This window comes from Coenobita brevimanus, chromosome 51 (genome assembly GCF_032717465.1).
Source record: "Coenobita brevimanus isolate Jiangsu-jjx chromosome 51, ASM3271746v2, whole genome shotgun sequence".
Classification (NCBI taxonomy): domain Eukaryota; kingdom Metazoa; phylum Arthropoda; class Malacostraca; order Decapoda; family Coenobitidae; genus Coenobita; species Coenobita brevimanus.
In genome coordinates this window covers 38,595,537-38,615,020 of record NC_137004.1, presented here as the reverse complement: position 1 = coordinate 38,615,020, position 19,484 = coordinate 38,595,537, and the positions used below count along the sequence as shown (strand labels likewise).

The 19,484-nt window shown below is 41.0% G+C and overlaps 1 protein-coding gene and 1 pseudogene across 1 annotated transcript in view; both read right to left on the bottom strand.

Moving 5' to 3' along the window:
• The window catches only part of LOC145400268 (uncharacterized), a 213,305-nt gene that overhangs the window by 29,091 nt on the left and 164,730 nt on the right, over nt 1-19,484 (bottom strand). The gene's annotated exons all lie outside the window — the stretch shown is intronic.
• LOC145400321 (5S ribosomal RNA) lies at nt 13,477-13,591 on the bottom strand (annotated as a pseudogene).

The window sequence follows — 19,484 nt, the reverse complement described above, 5'->3', positions numbered from 1 at the left end:
TATCTATTATATTCACTACAAGAAGTGTTTTTTTAATCATCTGGCATTTAAAAAAAAAAAAAAAAAAAAAAGCAAAACTGTCATCATAATGAAATGGGCTACTGTTAAGCTTCAGAACTTAGTTGCATTCCATCTCATTTAGTTGGTGTTAACCTGTCTTTCCTCTTGCCACACAAGATAAACTTCATAAATAAGTGCCTCATCAGTTCTGTCCTAATCAAACAAATGCATCCTCTGCCCTCATTCATGATGGTCATACAGTGTCAAGTCAGGTTTGATCTATGCCAAGAAAATAAGCTGGCACTGAAAAACCTGTAGGGAAGCTATGACATGTCCCCAACCACCGAAGATACAAACAGGCCCTCAGACTTGATAGCAATACTACTTAAAAGTTTCTAATCATTACCATAAAGCAAACCATCACTTCCTTTGAGCTTATCAAAGACCATGGTACATTAGAAGTCTCCAGAGCTTGCTTACTTCATTGGAACTAGTTTCAGCACCCATGGTAACTAAGTATTCAGACTGCTCTTGATTGATCATGCAGTATCTTTGCCTGTATGTAAACCTAAAAGTTCAACTCCAACCAGCACAACTGGGGTCCTAGTGGAACACATGAACTACTACATTTAGCATTTAGATGGAGAACATACAATGCATAGTGAATATTATGAAATGAAGATCCACTCTCATCATTGCATGCTGTGAGTGGATCATATTGCAGAAAACATAAATGTAAAGACCCCACAGTTGATAATGTGTAACTCATCTTCATTGGGAAGATAAACTATAAGGGTTACAGACACCCCCTATGACCTTGCAGGTTAGTGGTCAATTTCTTCTAAATGTAAATCCTTCAAACTCAAAACTCATTCATCAATGTGAAGGGTTCTTGTAGTCCATCATCTTACTTACAGAGTCAGAGATAGCCTTCAACCCAGCAACATATTGCAACATACACATGCAACAAAATACAAAGCATTTCTCAGGAATGGATAGCCAGGAGAGTATATTTTCACATCATGAGAACTCCAGCATTAAATGGATGGTAGCAGTAACTATCAGTCATCAAAAACTTGTTAATTAAAGATGGCATCCAGATTAAACCCATTTTCACTGCCAGATTCACAAACTTCCCTTATGTATACCAGTCAGCTTATCCCAAGGCGCTCTGGAGAATGCAACTTTGCTCAAATGACATTAACACACAATATATAGTGACCGAGCTTTCCACTAGTGCTTTTGTTGTATGCAATTTACAGACTGCACCACCACATAAGTGTGCTCTACACTTCCCTACTTTGGATGGTTCATCCATGACGTACAATGACCCCTCCAATTACATGGGATCCATTTGCAATATTCACCATTTATGCAGAGAGATAAACCCTACAGTGATTCATGTTAAGTAGGCAAGAATCTGGCTGACAAAGGAAAATCCCAGAAATCAGCCCCCTAACAATGATGGGGGGAGTGACTTTGAGGGGTTCGAGGCCTAGCCTCATCCCTCAAGGGGTTAAGAGGTACTGATCCCCCCACCCCTCCTCTAGCCCCTCAACCTCAGATACACCCCTCTCGGACACCCAAGCATCACTCCATCCCATGTTATAAGTGATCACCCCTATTCACCACTCTGTACACTCTAATTAACCCTTGTTTATGCCCAGTGATGTTCCTAGTGGTTGTATGTTTACTTCAATAAATACTATATTAGGTATGATCTGGCGGGAGAGGGGTAAAAAATTTTCAAGAGGGCCAAAAAGGGGACTAGGGAAAATTTTTGGATTTTGCCATATCAATTAACCTTATAACATGAGTTTCTATGGTACCATTTGTGCAATTCAATTTCCATTGAAAAATTCAATAATACATTAGCTGCATACCTGGAGGGGCCACTGTACTTATCTCTGCCATCACTTATTCTTTACCAGCAAGTTTTCTGGAACAAACACTGTGCCTAACATTTGCAGAATCATTGTTTTTTCACAGTTATGCTCTAACTGAACATTATTCTTACTCAAAACAGTTTATTTTGTCCTGGGATGAACACAATACCAGATGCACTACCAGGTGTGGCCACACCTTCAACAGCTCCTTTGAGTCACTGAGGCACAAGAGGTAAACAGATGAGTTATCACCTTTGTTTCCTTGGCTGACCTCTTAATCCCTCTGAAGTTGGGACCTCAGCAAAATAATGCGATCTAGTGGCAGCCTAGTAACATTTTACAAAGAATCCTACTCATCCTCTGCTTAGTAACCTCAGCAAGCATTTCTTACAAGAGCATATCAGCTGACCCACTGGGGCCTAAATCAACCTCTCATCTAGAGTTCAGCTTTCATCTGCTATAGGACCAGTCAAATAATGGCAACTACATCTTCCTCTGTCTACTCTAAATATCAGTTGACCCACTGGGGTCTAAATCAACCTTTCAACTACACAGATCAGCTTTCACCTGCTATAGGACCAGTCAAATTATGGCAACTACATCTTCCTCTGTCTACACTAAACTACATGCACTTTACTTACTAAACAGCCTATTCAAAATTTCAAATATGGAAATTCAAAATACAGACTTGGAATTCTCAGGGAGGGGATCACACCCTTCACATTTCACACACAAAACAGCCTATTCAGATTTTTCAATTATAGCAAATCAAAATCCAGTCTTGGAGTTCCTAGGAGAAAGAACCACAACTGTCCCCTTTCCCATTGTTTATTTGAGATTATCTGAACCATTGTCTGACTCACTTTCATCAAATTCTGCAACAATCTCACACTTTCCTCAACCTTCTTCTCTATTGACCACCACTCCTCCTCCTGGTGGGAGAGGTCTATGCCTTAGACATGTAATCTGTGCTACCCTGCCTATGCCTTTGTCTTTGGAATACAGAGAGACTTATCAAAACTCTACTTTTTTATTTATTCATTGTAGCTTTTTCATCTATTACGCTTTCACAATTTTTTTTTTACAGTGCTAATATTATTTCTCTAAATTGGTGAAATGGTAAAACAATAAAAAGAGAAGTTGAGACGGATGTCATGGCAAAGGGAGCATGAGAGACTGATAAGCTCTCTGTTAACACTGATGATAGATACTGAGATGAAAGCATGTACAGTAGTATGATGTACTGCCCATAATTCCTGGCATAAAGCAAGATGCAAAAGTCATGCTGCATCATAAAGACCCTGCTTATGCATTTCAATTATATCCACAAAATGGGCCACACAAGAGTACTGTACATCAACTGCAGTACAGTGCAATAATAATGCAAACAAATATGGTATCTGCAGTTCAGGGGTTACTGGCAGAGCAGCATGTACAGCATCCTACACATACCCTTACCTATCTAGGAACAAGTTCCAACATGCCTACCTAACTTTTTTCTTACAACTAATCATGCTTACAGTGTTAATCTTTCTTCTCATTGGATCTCCTCCAATTACAACATTATTCCAGCAAATGAGTTCTGTCATTCCAGTGCTATGGACCTTCCTAAAGAGTGGCATCTGTGAAATCATGGTGCTGAACATTGGAATCATTCTTTGGAATGACTACTGCTGCCTTGGTCAAGAGCCATCTGCTTGCACCAAATACATAATGTTATCTTCTTTGGAATTAAAGCATATATTAAATTTTCTTCCTCTCTGGCTAATGTTAAAAATCCTGTGTTTAATGTAATTTGTTCTAAAGTAGTCCCTAACACTTACATGGCATTCAGAAGGTACTGGTAAAAACTTCCCCTTGAACCACATGTATATACTTCACGCTTCCACTAGTTTTTCATGAAATCTCTTCTCACCTTGTCATAATCTATCCATCACTCTCTCTTTTTATCTATTGCTAGATGCCTTAATCCCATAGAGGATGAACACAACCAAATAGCCTGCATGTCACCTTGTTCTCCACCATTTGGTTGCCCACCCAGTAACTCATACTCACCTCCCACATACAGTACTGTATATCTCTCTACTCCATCCCTCTATCTCATCCTTGGCCTCCTACTGTCCCTACCCCCCTCCACTTCACTCACATACATTCTTCTAGTCAGTCTCTCATTCTCCATCCTCTCTACATGACCAAACCATTTTAGAGTATTTTATTAACACTTTCATTTACATCCACATCAACACCACAATGTTCCTGAACTTCCTCACTGTCTGCCTGTCTCTCTACACAACTCCACGTCCTCCTCTCATATAACTAATTTCTACCCCTCTCACTCTTAATCTGTGCCCTTCCAACAAAGTCCAAGCTTCACTTCCATACATTAGAGTGGTGATGGCTTATCAGCTTTCATGTTCACCTCCCTGCCCTGTATCACTTCCCTCATTGTACTGTAGTTGCAGCCTTCCTTCCCTGCTGTACCATTTCTCACATTTCACTCTTTAAATTCCTGTCCTCGCTCATCAATCTGCCCAGTATACTTAAAGGTACTCACATTCTCCATTTCCAAACTATTCAGCCTGTGACTTCATTCCTTGCAAATATCATAACTTTTCTCTTTGCTACATTTACTTCTAATTTTATTTCTAGATACACTTGTTGATTTAAGAGAATGAAAGGGAGGCAGAGAAACAACTTAGGAAGTGAGGAGATGGTATGGGACACAATAGCTCAAGAGTAAATGCAGGTAAAACAGAAAAGATGGTATTTAGGGCTGGTGCAGTACTGTCAAAGGAGAGGGAGAGTGGCCATGTGCGATTTACCACAATGGCGTGGGATATAATTCCATCTTGTGCAGTGTTTATGGTAAGTGGGTGCATAAGAGATATGTGGTACTAGAGGTGGACTGCAAGTTGATGCTGATTTCATGTGTGAAGTGTGTCAGGAAGAGCATGTGGAGATCGTCAGGCATTAAAGGATTGATCTTGCTGATGAGTCTCTTGAGTGTGTGAAAGAGTTTTGCTATCTGGGAGACATGTTATGTGTTGAAGGTGGGCCTGGAGCTAGCTCTATGGCTAGAGTGAGGAGTGGTTGGAAGAAGTTCAGAGAGCTGTTGCCTCTCCTGATACTGAGAGAGCTCTCCCTCTGTGCTAAGGGAACTTTGTATGCAGCATGTGTTAGGAGTGTAAAGCTGTATGGTAGTGAGACCTGGGCAGTACAAGAAGAGGATATTCACAGGATCAAATGTACAGGAATGACAATGATTTGGAGTTCAAGGAAGGGCAAGGGTACTTGGGAGCACTGTAAAGGTGTGAGTAAGAAGAAATATTCTCTGGAAGAAAAGCGTGGTATACTAGCCATGCTGAACAGTGGTGCTAGAACAGGTGATATTGTGAAGGAGTTTAACTGCCCAGAATCAACAGTGCATTCAATTAAAAAGGACCTTTTCAATGCCAGAGTTCATCCATATCATCAGACACTGATAACATCATTCCTCTCCTCTCGTATTCAACAAGCCCAGGCTTTGGAGAACATACAGCCTGTGGAGGACGACAGTGCTGTGGATGAGGACATTGATGACATTGGGGAGCTTGATGAGCTCCCACCGGATTTTGAGGGCTTTGGTGTTGAAGCATCGGGAAGTGGTGGTGTGGGGGACTCAACGGTGGTGGCAGGGAGCAGTGAGGGAGCAGGTGGTAACTAACCACCATTCCCAGCCTCGGAACTCACCTTCAACAACCCCATCAAGCAGTTCGGCCTAAGTGTCAATGTTAGCAAATTCTTTGTTCAGTAATATATTATATGTCTGATTAACTGTATGTAATTTATAGAAGGATGTTAATTGAAATGGATGCAGTAAGATGGGCAGAGTATTTTGAAAGATTGTTAAATGTAGAGGAGGAAAGGGAGGCTGAGATTGTGGCGGATAGAAGGGTGCAAGGAATAAATGTGTTGGGAGAGTTAAATGATTCTTTGATCACGAAGGAGGAAGTGGAGAAGGCAGTAAAGGAGATGAAAACAGGGAAAGCTGCAGATATGGATGGGTGTGCTGTGGAATGCCTGAAGGGTGGTGGAGTGACTATTGTTGACTGGTTAGTAAGATTGTTGAATGTGTGCTTTGAGAAAGGTATGGTGCCAATTGACTGGGCAAGTGATTGTGTGGTCCCGTTGTATAAAGGCAAGGGTGATAAGTATGAATGTACTAGCTTTAGGGGTATAAGTCTGTTGAGTGTTGTAGGTAAGGTGTATGGTAGAGTGTTAATTATGAGAGTTAGAAAGGGTACAGAGGGAGTGATTGGTGATGAGCAGTGTGGCTTTAGGAGAGGGAGGGGATGCGTTGATCAGGTGTTTGCTGTGAGACAAGTGTGTGAAAAGTATTTAGCGAAAGGCAAGGATGTGTTTTGGGCATTTATGGATTTAGAGAAAGCGTATGATAGAATTGATAGGGAGGCTTTGTGGACTGTTTTAAGATTGTATGACTTGATGGTAGGTTACTAAAAGGGGTGAAAAGTTTTTATGTGAATAGTAAAGCATGTGTAAGAGTGGGAAATGCTGTGAGTGATTGGTTTCCCGTGAGAGTGGGGCTGCGACAGGGATGTGTGATGTCGCCTTGGTTGTTTAATATTTACATGGATGGTGTTGTAAGGGAGGTGAATGCAAGAGTTTTAGGTGGAGGTCTGAGTCTGGTGAACGTTGATGGTGGAGAGTGGAATCTGAAGCAGCTGCTGTTTGCAGAGGATACTGCACTGGTGACTGATTCAGAGGAGAGATTGAGACAGTTGGTAAAGGAGTTTGGAAGGGTGTGTGAAAGGAGGAAATTGAAAGTAAATGAGAATAAGAGTAAAGTGATGAAGTGTACGAGGTTGATAGATGGTAGGGGGATGAATATAGTTTTGAATGGTGAGTTGCTTGAGGAGGTAGATTGTTTTAAATATCTAGGGTCACATGTTGCTGTGGATGGAAGAATAGATGCAGAAGTGAAGTTTAGAATAAATGAAGTAGGAAAGGTGCTGGGAGGAATGAAAAACGTGTTTAAATGTCGTTCGCTTAGAATGGATGTAAAGAGAAGGCTGTATGAGGGTGTTGTGGTACCGACTGCATTATATGGGGCTGAAACATGGAATATGGGTGTAGCAGAGAGGAAAAGTTTGAATGTAATGGAGATGAGATGTCTGAGGAGTATGTGTGGAGTGACGCGTATGGATCGGGTGCGAAATGATGAAGTGCGAAGGAGAACTGGAGTTGTTCGGGAGATGGCTGATAGAGTTGAGCAGAGGGTGTTGCGATGGTTTGGGCACATGGAGAGAATGGATAATGAGCGATTGGTGAAAAAGATAACTAGATCTGATGTGAGAGGTGTAAGGCTGAGAGGAAGACCATGAATAGGATGGATGGACAGTGTGAAAGGAGCGTTGGATGCGAGAGGGATGTCTGTTGAGCAAGGAATAGTGGCTGTGCGTGACAGAAATAAATGGAGAGAAATTGTGAATGAATAAGTGATGACACAGCCCTGAGGGGATATTCTCCCGCATTTGGTCTGATCAGCTAGTCAGGTCAGGTGCGGGTAAGGGGATGGGTCTGTTATGATGTGGCAGGGGTAAACCAGTTCTGCTGTCGGGCCCTGCTGCGGATGTCACTGATTGCATTGCGCGGTTGACCCTTGTGCAGTGTGGTGCGGTGAGGATCTGTCCGTTCTCCCCTTTGGGGCTAAGATGCGAATGAATGTGTTTGAATGGATGAGTAAATGGGGAGTGTGTCGTCCTGTCTCGGCTACCTCCCTTTCCTTGGGGGAAGCAGCCTAGGTATATAGATAGATAGAATTTATATTAGGGGTATTGTGTCATTATTGGGTAGCTAAGGGGGAATGAGGTGGCCAACCCCGCAACAAATTACAACTTATTACGTGTAAAGTATACTCACAAGTTTTGCGAGTTTGAGTTTCGCGACGCAATGGCGGTACCAATTAGGCATGAAAGCAGTAAGGGTACTGTACTGTATTCTCAAAACTTTTCATATCCCTTGTCTGTCTACTCTGTCATATGCTCAACATTAGTCTTCAAAAGACATGGGACTCAATACAGTACTCACACAGGTTTATTGTCATACTAACACTAGTTTTTCCTTCAGTAATTTAAACTACAGTACAGACTACAGTGTTTTACAAATATCAAGAAAAAATAATCATAATAATAAATAGAAAATAGAGCAATGACTGGAAAGGTAGAAGTACAGTATTGCAAACTTGGAAGGATTTAAAACGGGAATGTTAAGGAGAGGACTAAAAAAACTACCAAATTTATGAAAACAAAGACTAATGGCTGAGACCAGTAGAAGAGTAAATAGTATAACATAGTCTTCATTAAAAATTTAATAATCAGGAAATCAAAGGCATCATATTTGTTGGATCAGGCCAGTGTTCACCTCATCTTTATGTTCAGCCATCATAACTTTTGTGGTCACCAATAAATCCAGTAAAGTTGCAGTTTTGAACTGCACAACTTTTATTTCTTTTTTATTAGGTGCGGGACTGAGTTATAAGAATAACAAAGACAATATCAATAATACTTTATTATATATCGAAAATTTACAATATCTTAACTTATCCTTATGAGGTCAGCCCCTGGCTACTGTTATGCACTCATACAATCCCATATCTCAGAGAGGCAGGAATGAGATGAAGATCCGAGGGACAAGGCCTAATCATTTTCATATCAGATGATTTCCAACTCATATTTTAAAAGCAACTCATCAAGAGTACCTCAAACTCATATGTAGTGAGCAACTCACTAGAGTTACCATGAACTACTGCTACTAACAAGAGAGAGTACATCTCCATCACTCGCAGTCCAAGATTGGTCTGAATAAAGAACTCACTGATTCCCATATGCCCACCACCAAAGTGGTCACTGGGGTCAACTGTTGTATACTTCTGTACAATGATTAAAAAACTAGCTGGCTGCAATATATATGACCCAGGAACTAAATACAGTACCACATTTTACTCACTGCATGGTAATGCATAAATTAATACATACCATGAGACTGACTAATTACACTACCTCTTAAGACCTAATGAAATAAAGTTGGTCTACTAAACAGTATGTTCCAGTGTTCATTTCTTCCTTATGATGCAGAGCATGGTACTTTTTTAGCACCTTTTCATTTCTCTATCTCTCTTACTCTTTCTTTCATGAGAGAAAAACAGGTTGCTTCTCACAGTGGTAAGCTTCACTTTATCACTATGGAAAGTCACCTTTGCTAACAGTTTCTAGTTTATTGAGATGGACAGTGCGCATGTGCCTGGTGAGATGGTGTTTAACATTCATGCGCCTCTGACACAACGGACACTGGTACGGACGTTCCCCAGTGTGGATTATTCGGTGTCTTCCCACTAACTGACGTCTGTTGCGGCCATAGAAAATCTTGCCACATTCTGGACACTGCAAGCTGGGAAGTTCAGCTTGGTCTGGATCTCTATAACTGACACTACCCCTAACATCACCGTCACCAGCACCAGATCTTCTAACACGGCCAGCTTTACCTATGTCATATCCCCCATCACCATGGACACCTTTATCACCATCATCGTCTCTATCACCAGCGTCACTGATCTCCACCTGTACCTCCACCTCCTCCAGCTCCACTTTCACTGTCCCTGCCCTTGTCCCTGCCCCTGCTGCCCTCACGCTGCCCACCTGAAAATACAAAAATGTAGTCTCAATTTTAATTTTTTTTTTTTTTTTTTTTTTTTTTTTTTTTTTTTTGTAGGGTGATGTTATGGATTTGGTGCATTTAATTCCACTCCTGCCACACACAGCATATTATTGGTGTTGCTGTTGTTGTGGCACCTGGTTCATACAAATACAAATCCAGTGGACATCAGGCTGAAGTTGCACATCTACAGTCCACCATCATCCTTTCAAGGAATAAGGAGAGAGCTGAGGGACACTTGTATAACCAGGCTTTACATTATATATATATATATATATATATATATATATATATATATACAGTACCCTCGCATCCAACACGCGTTTGTCCAGCACGATTCGTGTCCAGCACGGAGAGCAAAAAATTAGTACGATTTAATACAATTTAATTACTGTAACATGGGTGCATTAGCATAACACGCACGGAGCTCCGAGAAGTGGGCGAAATCCGCAGAGTTCACCTCTAGCACGATCACCCCCGGTCCAACACAGTCATACTGGACGTTCCTGTGATGCTGACAGCCAATCAAAACTTCTGATTAAGTTGCCTCCCCCACCTGCTATCGTGACGTGATCGTGATGCCGCCCAATCAAAAATGCTTCTGCTCTCACGTGATGTTTTGTTTAAATATCTCCCGCCACAGCGCCACTCAGTCGCATAATTCGCATTGGAAGGTGCTCTTTTTCTCCCTGCATTTTCTGCCCTTGCTACTGCAATTTATCCTGCTCACAATGCCTAGGAAGCCTTCTGAGAACCCCAAGAAGCGGCGGCACCTCCCTCAGGCCACCAAGCTAGAAATCATCGAGAGGAAGAAGAAAAGAGAGAGGAAAGTGGACATCGCCAAGGCCTACAACGTGAATGAAGCCAGCGTGAGGACCATAATAAAAAACCAAAACAAGATCCTGGCAGCAGTGAAGGCTTACGGAGTGCTAGGACAGGCAGAAGCAGGACCTTCCATGGATGTGGTTGAGGATAGTGATTCTGAGCATGATTTTGCAGGATTTATGAGGGAGGTTGAGGAGAAACAGCAGCCATTACCCGCTAGTGACGCCAGGAGCCATCCCCCGAGGACCCAGTAGGATTACCTACAGCCTCGGATACCACCTTCCATTCCCAGCAAGCCCACCAACACTATACTAAAAGGTTAGTTATCATTCATAGTACAGCACCATTTATTATAATTACAGTAGTACCAATATATAGAAAGGTATATGGTAGGTATTTAGGGTGACTTTTCCTAGGGTTGCTGACATAATTCATTTTTCCCCATAAGCTCTGTTGTTTGTCCAACACATTTTTGGTCCAACACGGGACCTGTGCATGACAATATTAGTGTTGGACACGAGGGTACTGTATGTGTATATATATATATATATATATATATATATATATATATATATATATTCTCTGAGACATTTCCAGTTCATATAGCAAAAAGAATCGCATGCATTAAGTAACAAGTTATATTTATGTACATAAACATGTCATAATTTTTCTCTCAAAGTCAGATTAACACCACATTCATTTTCATAAGTATATTTATATCTAAAGAGATTCCCTAAGAGCACTGACTGCAAAAGGAGATAAGACCATTTTCTTAAAGAAATGTCTTCCAGATAATAGTTCATAATAATAACTGAAACCAGTGCAATGCTTATTTTCTGAATAAAATTGGCACATAGCTTTGAATGAATACTTTTTCACCTCCAACAAAAACAATATACGGTAAAACCTCTTTCAGCCAGAATAATAGGGGCTGAGGCCATTCCAACTTCACTGAAATTCCAGCTTATGGAAAGTGTGAGGCCTCCAGAATAACCAGAAAAAAAATCATTTACCATGAGGTTGTAATCCAAGCATAAGGAAGGCCTTTTGCTAGGATATAGAGGTGTTAGGGGGGCACACGATCACTTCTGTGCAACATTTCAACTTCAGTGCAACATTTGGGAACCTTGGAGGCCATGCTGGTAACGAATAAAAGTGTGGAACTTGGAGCCACTACAGGAGCAGGTGCGAGACAGTACCAACGCGGGTGGTGGCAGACATTAGACTGATGATGAACCTAATGCATCATGCTGAGATTAGGTTTCCATAAGACAACATTTTATGACTCGGGAGTTTTTTCCAGGATTATATGACATTTTTTTAAGAAAAAAATTGAATTATTTTCATCAACGAATATCATATGCCATGACAACTTAAGCATAATCTCGAATAAACGGGCCCTGATTTATGGAGGTTTTACTGTATTATGAGAACACATTCATTCATTTTCATTCATTGCCAGATGCCCTGTATCCCAAACGGGGTGGCCAAGGGCTTAGAGTTAATTGTTTTACAGGGAGGGACACTAATCCTCCACCAACCCCACTTGACACGTAGGGAGAACACACAAAAGGTAAATGTAAATTAACTTTTAAATATACAGTATACTGAGAAGAATCAATTCTCAGATCAACAAAATTGGCCCTAATACACACAATCTATGTACACAACTATCAAGCCAAATCAACATCAGTTGACAAAATATACAGTACTCTCAACAAGAAATATGGGTTGACTGAAAGACAGGGTACTGATCATAAAATAAAATCACTAACAGAAAGATTTTTATTTGTAAATCCAGTGTAACCATAAAGGCCAGTGTACAAATTTTTATACTCTGTTACAACAGTTCATCAATTACAATACATGCTGTATAGTGTAGTGATCCCACCCTTAAACTTATTAATTAATTATATCATAAACTTATCATACCAGTCTTCTATGTCTGAATACTGCTGTCTTACAATCCAATGTCTTCATTAATTACCCCCATTCATATCATCATCACCATCAACATCCTGACCAGTTATTCCTGTCAGGATTTAAAAAAAAAAAAAAAAAAAAAAAAAAAAAAAAAGCTGAAAATTCTGGTTACATGTACTGTACATTATGGGCACACCACAGTACTATTTTCAATAACATTTTACATGTTGGATGATGGCTCCACGTTTAACTCCTGAATAGAAGTGTGCATGCAGTGGCACCGTGCAGTCTAAATAGAGCTGGGCAACTGCATCATCCACCTAGGAGTCAAACATCCAGATATTTCTCTACACCTTGCCATGGGGAAGGACCCTGGTCCAACTGTGGCCAGACACTGTCTACCTCAAGAGGGCACTAGGTCTTTGCATGGTGTATGTACTGTACTGTACCTGGAGGATGGCCCCATAAAAGCAGATGCTTACCTGTAGTCAGCAGGTCTGCTCAGTCAGACTGACTGGATTAAGCAACAACACTGATTCCTTCACAATGATGGCACAGTTTTCATTTCACTCAAACCACTGTCACACTACTTTCATTCAAGCTAGGAAGAAACACCAGCAATGAGGGGGTTAATGAAGATCACATCTAACCCCTCCAACTCCAAATGTTCCCTATAAGCTAAAGAAATTCATTTGGAGAAAGTCAGAATAAAATAAAAAAATTCATCCCGGGGCTGAAGGGGCTAAGTGGGCTTAAAAATAAAAACATACATTGTTCCATGAAGATATGTGGTGGGAATAATGTTCATCAGCTGAATGCAAGTTTTCACAGTAAATGTAACCCTGAATGTGAATATCCCAAAAACACCAGCAAAGTAGCTTTTCTAATCCATAAAGCACCCACAACTTCTACCACCAGTGCAAGTCAGAAATATATGTCTGAGAATGGAAAAAAACAAACTGACACTACCAGCTATCTGAAGGTCACGACTCTGTCCACTATCGAGGTTCATTCATTCATTCATTGCCAGACGCCATGTATCCCAGACAGGGTGGCCAAGGGCTTAGAGTTAATTGTTTTACAGGGAGGGGCACTAATCCTCCACCAACCCCACTTAACACGTAGGGATGCCAACAGCATCTGGTGTTCCCAGGCGGTCACCCATCCAAGTACTAACCAGACCCAACGTTGCTTAACTTCGCTGATCGGACGGGAAGCGGTGTACTCAACGTGGTATGGAATTCTGATAAACAGGTTCCTCTATGACAATGAAATGAATAAGAGTATCTCCTCACAAAATTAGTGCTGGGCAACTGCACACCAAACAGGAGGTCTGCACCCACACTGCCGCACCCACACTTTGGTCTTTTTCGCACCCGCACTTCTGCACACCTCTAAGTTTTTGCAACACACAACTATACCTGCACCTGCACCCTACAGTATTTATATACAGTATATATATCAGAGCTGGGCACTGCGAACAGAAATTCACTTCCGCAGTGAAAATTTGCAGCCTCAAAATTAGCCATCTGCAACCAACCGGCAAACTTTTTGAAATCAGCAGTTCCACAAATGCAAACCATATGTATCCCTTTCAGTACCATGGCATCAGTTTCATTTTATTCTGGATACCATTAGAGGTTATTATTAAGTTTAGGAAGGTTTTTTTCGTAATCAAAATGTTAAAAATCATCTCTAGTTACTTATCCACTACAATTACTGTATATCTTTATTTATTCTTGCTAACAATATATGACTTTAGGAAGTCTGGAAATTGTCTGTTGTGTTGAATGAGATATATAAAATTATCCATCCATCCATCCATCATCCAATCCTACGTTGCCCCATGAGGAGCGAAGGAGCCCAGGCATACGCAACTTGGTCCTGACATTTAAGATGAGAGTGACCAGCATCACTCATCCCTAAGTGGCATTATGTGAGCTATAAACCCCAACCACCCCTTGGATATAAACCTACACAGGCTCAATCCAGATGGAACACCATAATTACCCACTAAACCACCAGGTGCCATAATCTGGTTATATGGTTACCATCCAGCATAGTAAATGGTTTCCTGGTGTACAAGAAACCATTTGGCTTGTCACTCAGTGTAAAGTAGCTAAAATATATACAGTTATCCCCAAATTAGGGAGGGTTACATTCCAAACCCCTTCACTAATTCTTGACATCTTCCTAAAAATAACAATTACTGGTAATTGCATAGCCTATGAACCACTGATACTGTGATGCATTACACATAATACATGAGGGAGGGGGGAGTAAGTTGGGGGAGGGCAGTCAAATGGTGGGTGACACAGCAACTTGGAGTCATTTTGTCTGCGGCAACCCTTTGTGGGATTAGGGCGTCGGGTTATAGATAGATAGATAGATTACACAAAAGTAAAAGTTTCTTGTTAAATCTGTTTCCCTGTTGTTTTCAGCTGCTCAGCTGTGCCAACTCTTGTGTGATTAATCAGCATAATGGCAGGAGGGACTGTCCTAAGTAATTAATTAGACCTAACCTTACCCAGATTAACTATATCTAATAATTTAACGAAACCTGACCTAACCTACAGTTGGGAAGTTGGGAAACAAAATCCACCTTTGAGTACATAGAAAAAGTTTCTTCCGTTACACCAAAAACAAACAATTGTAGGTATGGCTTAACGGTTTAACCCCTAAATGGCCGTGGATTCAGAAATACAGCCCAAATTTGCCCAATCCAACAGGTCACGCTTTCATTCACTTATCATTCAAGCCCTGGAATCCTGGTTCTATCGGGTATGCAAAAAAACATTCACCACGTTCTGTATCTTCACATAAACATATCCGATTTAGTCAATCCAGATGCTGCCACGTCAAAAAAGGGTGCCAAAATCCCTGATCATGCACTTCTATGATTCGCAGAAGAATTCATAAAATTATGGTGAATGTGCCATATGGGCAAAAACATATGAGACATGACTGCTTGGAATGGTATCGCAGGGTAGTGTAAACATACCAGTGACCTTCATTCCCTTTCCATAATTGTTCACAGTTTTTTATTGCTCACATTAACTCGACGTCACTGACACTGGTACCATAAATGGTTGTTCAACGCCAGGGATTATTAAGGGGTTAATGGAATACATTATTGTTTGCATCAATACTCTCTCTTTCACATATACCTGTACACACAAAAACAAACAAAAGAGTGAGCACTAAATGTACATATAACTTTCAGCAGAAAGACCTTACCAATTCATTTCATATTTCTCCAATTTATTTTGTTTTTATCTGAAATTTTTTTTTCTTTGGAAGACCTTGCTAATTAATGAAGTCATTAAATTCTGAGTTCGGCAATTATGGGGTTCTGTAGTATTTTAAATATTATTGTACTAGCATACTGTATGAAACAAAGACAAGAGGGTGTGAAGGGGAGGAGTGAGAGCATGTAAAGTGTGTGAGGTCATGCATGAATGGGTGAGGAAGATGCAAGGAAGGAGTTGCTTTGTTGATGAATGAAGTGTGGCAGAGTGGAATGCGAGATTACAAATGTGTCAATTCGAGATGTATGTATGTCAAGTTCATGTTTGAGAAGGTGAAAGTGGCTGTGATTGTAGCTTATGCACCGCATGATGACAGGAGTGGGAAAGCAAAAGACAGGTTTTGGGATGAGCTGGATGAAGCAGTGGGAGAAATGCCCAGGAGCTAAGAAGTGATTGTAATGGGCAATATGAATGGAAGAATAGGCACTGGTCCTAAGGATGATATAATGGCTTGTAATGGAGTACCAGGAGAAAATGATAATGGGAAGTGATTGAAAGATATGTGTCAGGAAAGATGGTTGTGCACTTGTAACTTGTATTTCAAACACAAAGATGCACATAAATATACATGGTATAGAGGGAACGGGGATCGTGTTGAAAGGAACCTGATTGATTACGTGTTCATCGAGAGGTCGATGCTGGGAATGGTTGCTGATACAAGGGCCGTGAGAGGAAGATGTGGAGGTCTATCAGATCATATGATTGTAGTATGCAATAATCATGCTGAGAGGAGTGAAATAGACCAAGAGAGGGGCAGTCAGGGAGAAAGACTGAAAGTCAAGAAGATGAGAATCAAAGAAATGGCAAATGAATACAGGACCAAAGTAGGGGTGGAATTAGGATCAGAGAATTGGAATGAAATGGATCTGGACAGCCTGTGGAATGCATATAAGGATTGCTTGGTTTGGAATGCTAAAGCGGCGTGTAGAGTGGCAAGAGTAACAACAAAGAAGAAAGGTACAGCATGGTGGGATGAAGAGGTTAAAAGAGCCATGGAGGAAAAGAGGAAAAAGTGGCTACAGTGATTACAGGACAGGGGTTCAATTGAAATAAGAAATGAATATATTGAGTGCAAGAAGCAAGTAAAGAGACTAATGAAGAGGAAAAAGATGGAGGTTGGTAAATGATGATCTAGGAAGAAAAATGAATGCAAATTACTCTGAAAATAGGAAGCTATTCTGGAAAGAGGTGCAGAAATGTAGAGGTGACAGTGGAAAGAAATGTGAAAGTGTGAAGGATGTGTGTGGTAAATTATTAACCCATGGGTATGAAGTAAGGACCAGATGGAAAGAATATCTTGAAAGCCTGATGAATGGGAATAGAGAGATCAGAGCAGCTGTAAACATGACAGGTTTTGCGGGTGTGCAGAAAAGGAATGCAGTGCCAGGAAACATGACACTCACACAGGTGAAGAATGCTGTGAAAAGGCTCAAAAATGGGAAAGCAGCTGGGGTTGATGAGGAGTGTGCAAGATGATTAAGTGCAGTTGAGAGAGAAGAAAGAAGTGCTTGTTGGAGATATGTAAGAAGGTATGGATGAGTGAAACTGTGCCAGCAGAGTGGAAAAAGGCTGCCTGGACGAAAATAACGGTGAGAGAAGTGAGTGCACGAATTATCGTGGCATAAGCTTATTGAGTGTGGTAAGGAAGGTATATAGAAGAATTATTAAAGAGAAAGTAAGACAGATATCAGAAGTCCTAGTGAGTGATGAACAGGGTGGCTTTAGGAGTGGCAGAGAATGTGTGAATTAAATATTTGCAGTAAGATAGATAGTGGAGAAGGCTTGTGAGAAGGACTATAAGGTGTTTATGGCATTCATGGATCTGGAAAAAGCATACGACAGAGTAGACAGAGAAGGACTGTGGAAGGATCTGAGCATGTACGGTGAAGATGGTAAGCCACTACGTGCCGTCAGGAGTTTTTATGATGGTAGTGAAGTATGTGTAAGGGTAAATGCGCATCTAAGTGAATGGTTCTTGATCGGTATGGGCATGCAACAAGGTTGTGTGATGTCCCCATGGTTGTTTAATATATACATATGGATGGGGAGATTACAGAAGTAAAAACATGAGTAATGGAGAGAGGGATGGGGTTGGTAATGAATGATGATGGATGGAATATCCCAAATTTGTTGTATGCTGATGATGCAGTACTACTTGCAAATACCACACAAGAATTTGGCAGACTAATGCAGAGTTTTGCTGATGTCTGTGAGCATTGTGCCTTAAGAGTAAACATAGACAAGAGTAAAGTGATGATTACTGAGAGAGAAGTTGGCTCCCAGTGTGGTGTTACAGTGAATGGAGAGAGACTGGAATTAGTGAGAGAGTTCAAATACCTGGGTACAGTGATAGAAAAGACAGGAAAATGTGCAAAAGAAGTGGAAAGCAGAGTGACTCAAGGAAGGAAAGTAGCTGGTGTTTGGCCTTGATAAGAAACAAAGGCCTGAGTGTTGCAGCTGTATGAGGCTTACATGAAGAGTGCTAGTGTCAACTTTAACATATGGATGTGAAACTATGGTGTGGCATGAAAATGAGAAGTCAAGAGTGAGAGCAGTGGAGATCGGACTGCAGAGGAATGTACGTGGAGTACAGAAAGTGGATAGGATATGAAATAATGTGATTCATGAAAGATGTGGAGTGAGGAAGTCTGTGGACACCAGAATCAAAGAGAGTGTACTGAGATAGTATGGTCATGTGGAGAGAATGGTTAACAACAGAGTGGTGAAAAAGGTATATCTGAGCAAATTTAAAGGAGGGAAGAGGCGAGGTAGGCCGTGAAGAAGGTGGAGGAATATGGTGGAGGAATGTGTGAGGAAGAGAGGTATGGAAGTCAGTAAGGCTTGGAGACTGACAAGAGATCAAGCTGGCTGGATGAATGTTGTAAGAAGTGCACGATTGGGGATATGGCACCTTTTTACCGAGACAGCATCCAGACTGACTCTGTCAGATAAGTTTATGTGAAGCTACAGAATGTGGTGAATGTTTTTGGCATATCAGATACAGCCAGGATTCTGGGTACTTGAATGATGAGTGAATGGGAGTGTGGCCCATTGGATTGGGCAAACTTAGGCTGCCTGGACGTTGCTACTCCTCACCCTGCCGTAGGGTGGGAAAGGAGGTCCAGATGATGAAGATGATGATGATGATGATAAGTATCTTACACTGTTTTTACTACAAAACAAAGGTAAATCATTCACTATTGTAGATAAGTTATTTAAATTATTACACTTCATAGCTCACACTTGGTAAACTGACACACCAGTCCACCTCTGTTCTTCAGCTCTAACCTCCTCAGTCCTCACTCCTGTCACAGTCAGACTCCTCCAACAACTAAGACAACTCCATCTTGACCAGGTCCATGTCGCCCTTCATAAAAATGAACTGCTCAAAGTTCTCAGAGGTCAGGTTGGTTTGTGGGCAGGTTTGCATTTGCGGAAATACTTCCACAAATGCAAACTTGCAAATTTGTGTAGAATTTGTCGCCAATGCAAATTCGCAAACAAAATCACACTTCCGCAATGGCAGAATTTGCAGATTGCAGAAGTGATAGTGGAAGTGCCAAGTTCTAATATATATATATATATATACAGTGCTTGACATAAGTATGTGGTGCCTAGCGCCCCCCCCAACAAAACAAACCTTTCAACTATGGAAAAAACATGAAAATAATGCATTATAATTACCTTTAATGCTTGGTACAGTTTCCTGCAACCTCTTCATGGACCTAAGACATTGTGGATGTGAAAGGGCCAGGTTCCTCAGGTGCTGGGATGACATACTTGCCTGGGACTCATGAATGGCTGCTTCCAGCTTAGGCAGAGAGCTCACGTC